This window comes from Lactuca sativa, chromosome 4 (genome assembly GCF_002870075.4).
Source record: "Lactuca sativa cultivar Salinas chromosome 4, Lsat_Salinas_v11, whole genome shotgun sequence".
NCBI classification, from domain to species: domain Eukaryota; kingdom Viridiplantae; phylum Streptophyta; class Magnoliopsida; order Asterales; family Asteraceae; genus Lactuca; species Lactuca sativa.
The window spans coordinates 351,151,497-351,159,217 of record NC_056626.2 but is presented as its reverse complement, the minus strand read 5'-3'; the positions used below and the strand labels follow the sequence as shown (position 1 = coordinate 351,159,217).

At 29.9% G+C, this 7,721-nt stretch overlaps 1 pseudogene; it reads right to left on the bottom strand.

Annotated features, from left to right (window-relative positions):
* Positions 1-5,650: 5,650 nt before the first annotated feature.
* LOC122197549 (protein CANDIDATE G-PROTEIN COUPLED RECEPTOR 7-like) lies at positions 5,651-6,923 on the bottom strand (annotated as a pseudogene).
* Positions 6,924-7,721: the final 798 nt, after the last annotated feature.

Sequence of the window (7,721 nt, the reverse complement as noted above, 5' to 3'; positions counted from 1 at the left end):
ACATTTTGATAAGGTTTAATCTTTTGATCTCTGGACACGTGACTAAAATATGAGTTTATCATGATATCTTTAAAATATTTCAAAAGATTTACTCAAAGAAATGATGAAAACTCACTTTTCTAACTAATCATTATGCATGCAATCTGCCAGATTTCTTTACCTGACTTTAAACTGCCATATCTCACTCATTTCTTAACCAAAATTTGAGGTTATTTTTCTGAAATATAATATTTTGAGTTAGCTTTCAAAACAGTCCGACCTCACTGGAAAATTTCAATATTTCGATTTTTAACAATTTTTACAAAACTGTTGTTCAAACAGCACTTTCCTTATGAACATTTGTTTTGTGTTGTATGTTCAAAGGACTTATTCATCACTAAAAATTATTCAAAAATTAATTTGAGCACTTAACATCATGTATCAAGAGGTATAAAAACATCTTGATTCAAAAGTCTTTGGAACATGTTGCAAAAATTCTCAAAGTAATATCAATAATCTTTACCAAAATCACAATAATCAAGTTTTCTCTATAATTTTTTGAGCCTTTAGGCATGTTTTTCAAAATCAAAATAAGAAAAAAAAAATCATTGTTATTAAATTGTATGAAGATACATTCTAGAAAATTTCAGCACAATATATATTTTCTTTATTTTTACAAGAAAATAATACAAAAAATAGAGTGTTAAATCATATAAAATAGTTACACTAGTAAATAAATTCTAGAAAAATTCTTAGATGATCCTTTAAATGAATAAACATCTCCCATGAAGTTTTAATGACTTTTGTTACTGTTTAATATGGTTTTGAAATTTTCTTTTTGTTTAGCTCTAATAAATCATAAAACCACATTAGGGAATATAAAAAGGGTATATAAAAATTTTCGCAGTTTCTACCCTACGTGGAAGACTCAGGAAACTATTTTAGGAATTTTTCAAAATGTATATCATATTTTCCATGATTTTTGTATTTATAATGGCCTAAAAATAGAATAAATAGTTCTGCTCATCCAACATTCATAAAAATTTACCATAACACCTTGTAGTACATGAGGATGCTACATAAAAATGTTGATGAGTTGTCTCTTCTATATACTATTATTCTTCTATTTTCCCAAGATTAAATACACTTAAACCCAATTTTTAATAGAATAAATACACAAAAATCATAACATTGGGTTAAAAAGTTTAGAAATTCATTTTTATAATTTTCCCAGCTTAATAATGTTTAATAACAATGTTAAAAAATTGTGGGCAATTTTGGAAACTATTTTCTATTTATTTCAATTATTATTAGAATAAATGCTCAAAAATCATAAAATTGGGTTAAATAGTTTGGAAATTCATTTTTATATTTTTCCCAGATTAAGTATGTGTAATGGCAGTATTATAAAAAGTTTGGGGAATTTTCTTAACTCACTACTATTTTTCATGAATCTTTATCAATTTAGAGAATTAAATATTTGAAAAATGGTTATGCATATCTATAATCCATGAAAATTTATTTGGATGTCTTTTAATGTAGTTAGAACCAAAATTTTAAGTTTGGTAATTTTTATTAACTGTATAGTATTTTTCATGATTTTATGGTTATTCAAGAAACTAAAATGGAGAAAAATATTTAGAAAAATAAACAAATTCAAGAAAATTTATCATGAGGTCTTTGACTTCAATTAAAACTGAAATGCAAAGTATGGGAAAATTTAGAACTTAATTGATTTAGTTTTTGAATATTTAATCATTGGAACATCTCTTAAAATGTTAAATATTAACATTTCAATAATGAGAATTTTCCACTTAAATTGTTATATAACAATTGATTCATTGAAATTTATTTTTAACAGAAAAATATTTGTAACTTATCAATATTAAATTTTGACATAATTATATTGTAGTAGTAAGTATACTAGTGTTAGATTTCAATTAGAGACTCACTAGCAAATATCATTATTATAGGAATCGGTAGTGGTACAAGTGGAACCTAGTTCAAGGCACCATTTGCATCATCTCAATGCGTTGTAAATATTCACGACTCCCCTTATTTTCGGTTTTTATGTTTTGGGGTGGAAAAGCATGTCCAAAAACCATTTATTATTCATTGTATTTTATTTTACTTGTATCAAAATTGGTTGCTATACATTGTTATGTATGTGTATGCTGTTTTTAATTCATGAGGCCATATCACGTGTAGGTCCCTGGAACCAATTAATACAACTCATTAACTCTTTTGAGCCTCTGGTTATTATGGATAGCGCTATTAGGAAGTAGACAACTCCTCACTCGCACGATTCACTTGAGTGCATTTTACCATATTTCCCTATGTTAGCGATAGACATAGAAGAGGGCACCCTCGGTCATTAGGCTTGGGTTGTGAACTCATGGTATAATCATTATGCACATACGAACCTTGTATCTCGTTTTAGCAACAAACTTTATTTCCCATGAGAATATGAACGTTGCATCTCATTTTGGCAACAAACTTTATCTCTCTTGATGACAACGAACTTTGTTTATGCAAACTTATTTACTCGTTTTTGCAATATATTTCTATTTATGGAAACTTTATCCTATGAGAATATGAACGTTGCATCTTATTTGAGCAACATACATTATTTCTCATGATGACAAAAAACTTTGTTTATGCAAACTTATTTACTCATTTTGGAATATATTTTCATTTATGGAAACTCTTATTAGAACTTTGAGTTCAATTTATAAAACTAATATTATTTTTAAATCTATGAGTACTCACCAACTATTTTTATAGTTGATGCTCGTTTTACATGTTTTTTTAGGAATCGTCTAGTAAGAGGCACGTAGAGACACAACACTTGTAAGAGCATTTGCATGTGTTGACTTTTAAATACATTGCAATTCATTTTAAAAAGTTGTGCAAACTTATTGTAAATTTGTAATGATTTTTAATACTATGGTCGGTGATGTCTTTTAACTTTTGCTATGAAACCCTTTATACTGTCATGCCTTGTGTTTCCGCTTTAGCGGAGTGTGACATGAGAAGCCAGTCTAAAGCCAAGTACAGGCCTTCGACAACACGAAGATCACTGGTATGGTGGTCAAGGTGCAGAGCCACGCCTTAACCTCTTCTCCAAGAGGTTACATCCCGACAATCGTGGGACCAGTCAGAGAGTTCCACTTGCCCATTAGACAATAGCCACGATCTTCATTACAATTAAAACACCTCCTTCTAGCCAATGAGGGAATGAGACAAAAAACGTGATGGTGGACCCTCCAATATGGGCCTGCCATGTCGCACCTCGTGAGGGAGGCCTCAACAAAACCAGTTGAGGGACACGCTTCTCGAACTGGTATAAAAGGATCCTTCTTACTTACGAAGAGGGGGACGAAATTCTTTTTGAATGTACATATGATTTGTAAATTTTCTAGGACTTGAACCATGATTTGTTGATTCCCAAGGAAAAGGTTAATGATTTGGTAATATACTTGTAAAATCACAGCCTTAACGATCTGTTAATTTGCATGGAAAATAACTTTATTGTTAAAGACTTAATTAATAAACGCTTCATATTTTTTTTGTTTCGATTTAATTGTTAATGAATTAATTGTTCAGTTTAAAAGTTTGCTTTTTTGTGATTTAAATGACCTAAATTTCTAATGACTTAATTTGGTAAGCCCAAAAAATAACCTTATATTTTAAGTACAATGGTGTAACAGACAAGGCAAAAAAAGGATCCTATAATTCACGTAACTATTATTTAAACTACAATTCTATTATAGAATTAAAACAACATAATATAATTTTGAAATTACGATGCTATAATAGAAAAAATAATAATAATAAAAGTAATATGTTAAAAAAACAAAATTTTGAAAACTTACAATGTTGTAAAAATAACATAATCTCATTGCTATAAATAACCAAAATATGGCATAATTTATTTGTTAATGTGTCCTCGTTTTAATCAACATGAACTTAGAAATATAAATATCTGTCCGAAATTTTTATAGAAATTTATTGTAGGTTATCCCTATTTTGAGACTGTTTTCTTAATAAATTATCTCATTAACGATGTTAACATTTATTATATGATTTATATGTTAATAACTTTAAATTTTGATATTTTGATAGTTTTTGTAATTGAAAGGGTGTTTGGATAAAAATAACTTTTGGTGGTGTATAAGTGTTTCTTTTTAACTTATTAGTAGTTATCACACTTGTATATTTAAAAGGGTGTTTGGATAAAAATAATCATATAAGAAATAAGTCAAAATCTATACGTCTCACCTAACTTATGAGCTTATAAGTTATTAGCAATAATGAAGTTGAAAAATGTTTATAAAAAATCATAAACTTAGCCAAACACCCACTTAATAACGAAATAGTGGCGTGCTATTACAGCATATACGTTCAGTCGGGCATGTATTTATTTGTTAAAAATGAAAATTTTATACTAATATATTTTTATCTTCCTACCATTCACATATTTATATAATTTCTTCTTGATTTGGGTGCTCTATATCGTGCAACATATTTAATATGAACATCTCTAAATCAACAGTTGGAGAATTAATCATGAATCATAATCATCGAGATATTCAATACTATGAGACAAATTGGGTCAACACAAAGGAAATTCAATCAACAAGTTATAAGATCATATCTTCTTATTCTAATCTTCATATCGTTATACTAATAAAAGAGTAGTTCTTTTGCCACGTGTCACCATATTAAACATCTTAATTAATGTGTTGCCACTTGTCAATATATTGACAATCCATTTTAAATATATTACACCTCCTTATTAATGTAATGCTATTAGTCAATGTATTTATTCTTTATTTTAAATTTTAAATATTTTATTATTGTTTTCATTAATTCACAAATAAAAACATCTAATATATATTAAAATTTAATTCTACATATTTATTTGAATCAAAGATTATAATTTCACATAACTAATAAAAATATCTCTTAAATTAATTATTTATTTAAAATAACTGATTAATAATTTTGAGTTATTACTATAAAACTTTAATTAATTTTATAACCGTGGTTCCCACGGGTTATAAACTAGTATTCTAATAAATGAATAAGTTTATTCCCTATAATATTAGAACTCATCATTAATATTATATGTCACCTATCATGCCACTTGTCAACTTATTAATTATCAATTTCAAATTTCAAATTTTAAATTTCTCACTCTAATTACATTAAATTAATAATTTATTCTCCATTTTAAATTTTTAATTTTAAAATTTTTCATTCTAATTATATTAAATTAATAACATTATATTAAAAAAATAAAATAAAATTAATACAGATTATAAGGTGATATAACTCCACGCATTAATTTAAATCAACGATTATAATTTTATATAAAAAATATATCTTAAGTAATAATTTATTTAAAATAATAGATTAATAATTTTGATTTTTTAATAAGAAAGTTTAATTAATTTTATAACGGTGGTTCTCACGGGTTATAAACTAGTATTGAATAACTGCGGGACGTCGAGACATTTTGAACTAGCAACATTAACTACTAAAAAAATTAAACATGTACATTAGCTTCATTAATTCCGTTGTCAATAAACTGATACTAAAATCTTATTGTTCCAGAGAAAAAACTACTTAAACATTAATCAGTTGAAAACTCACAGCAATTCAAAGCTCAAAGTCCACATCCAAGCTCCACATCCCCCACAAGCTCCCCTGCTACTGTAAGATATAATGGAAAAGAATATTCGTTTTTCTCAGATGGCCTAAACAATATAAACATTACCATATACAGCACAATACTGGCTATCTCTGATGTCTCTGCTGCATCACTACCAATTTCTTCACAAACATAATCAATGCATGAGTGTAGAATAAACACTACATAGAACAGCCGCATTAGAATCAACTTTGCCGAATAATTCTTAACAGAATTATCACTCTCTAAACTGTTAACCGCAAGTCCAATGAGCAGAATGAAAAGTATTTAACAAATCAAGACACCAAGACCTAACCCAAAGTCCCAAACCATGGATTCTTCACGTAGCATTAATGTAGAAGCTATAGTAGCAAAAACTTGAAGTGGGATCACAATAATCAAACCCAACTTTACTGGAATCACTAACTTTAAGAAGGAACATCCGTCAATGATCCCCGCGATCACAGTGTAAAAAAGCGCACTCCTGATAAAGTGAAATATGTAAAGCGAAACCTCGATCCCATGCATGAGGAGGAACACCTGTAACCTGTAGAGAATGTTGGACCTTGGCTGCAGATAACATGTTTAGCGCCTTCATAAGAAGCAACAAACCCATAAGTAAATGAATCCATTGACAAGATGGATGGTTCTTGAAGCATACGGAGATCCAAAATGCTAGAGAACATAGGTAAATGAGGTATAAATTGAAGTAAAGAGACGGGAGCTTTGTTTGCCCGGGTGGTAAATAGTCTTTGGTAGTGCCATTATGGGTGTTGTAGAACTCTATCCGAACGTCCATTGTTACGTAGGATAAAGGGTTGCAAGTGGCAAATCTTAGTGAGTACATATTCGGATATGTCAGAGTATATGATTTGTTGAAAGAAGACTGAGAAGGAGGGGAGAGATCTTGGAAAGTAAAGAGGAGTGTGATGAATTTAGAATCCAAGTGACACGAAATATGTTCGTAATTCATATAGTGTAATGCATCGTCCGAGACAAGGAAGAAACCAAATCGTGAAGGATCAGGTCGTGATAAGTTGGAGGTGACAGGCATAGCGGTGACTGAAACGGAGGAGATGGCAACGGAGACTTGACCCGTCTGTGTGCACTCAAACTCGTGGAAGAGGATCACACGTCGGCCATCAGAACGGATATTTACAGATTTTATATCCGCATTGCATGGTATAGTAGTGATATCGGTGAAGAACAGGAGGAAAACAACAGAGAGAACTTTCTGTAAATTTATCATTCTCGAATTCCTTCAAATTACATGATAATAATTACGTCTATTTATATAGTAAGAAAACACAAATTTCTTGGACCTAAAGGAAAGTCTAAAAAGGGTGTTCGACTTAGAATCTACTGGCCATATTTAATGATATGTTTTTACTTATAGATATATCGGTTTATTTGGATAACCAAGTAAGAGAGATAATTGTAAGTGGTTTACAACTCTAAATAAACAACCTACCAAAAGATATGGAAGGATATATAAAAGGAAAAGATAGCTATGCACCGATCATGCTGATATACATGGTAACATGGCAAATATATGCATTAAAGGTCCCTGAAATTCAGTGCTTTCTTGTTTTGGCCCACGAACTATCGTTTTCTTTCAATTCCTGTCGTACTTATAAAATGTGCATCAATTTAAGATATTTGATCATGCATGTTAGTTATATCGGTTTGCATACCTAGTCACTATTGTCCCAACTCCCAACTCTGTTGCATCTCTGAGAATGCATATATTAATCAATAACTGTGTAATATTAGGTACAAAGTAAATTTATGAAATTGTTTCGATGGTGACCGGGTGAACAAGTCCAAATACAAGTTAAGTCAAGGGGTTTTGAGCGTAAATGCTTTAGATATGGTAGTTGACATGACGTCTGACATTCCCAGACATGGTTAGTGGAATCCTTTTGAGCAAAACGGTGTCGATTTTGATGAAGCTTTCGCCCGGATGACGCTTTTGAAAACAGTACACATGTTGTTGGCATTGGCAGCAAGTAAAGGGTGGGAAGTCCGTCACTTGGATGTAAAGTCT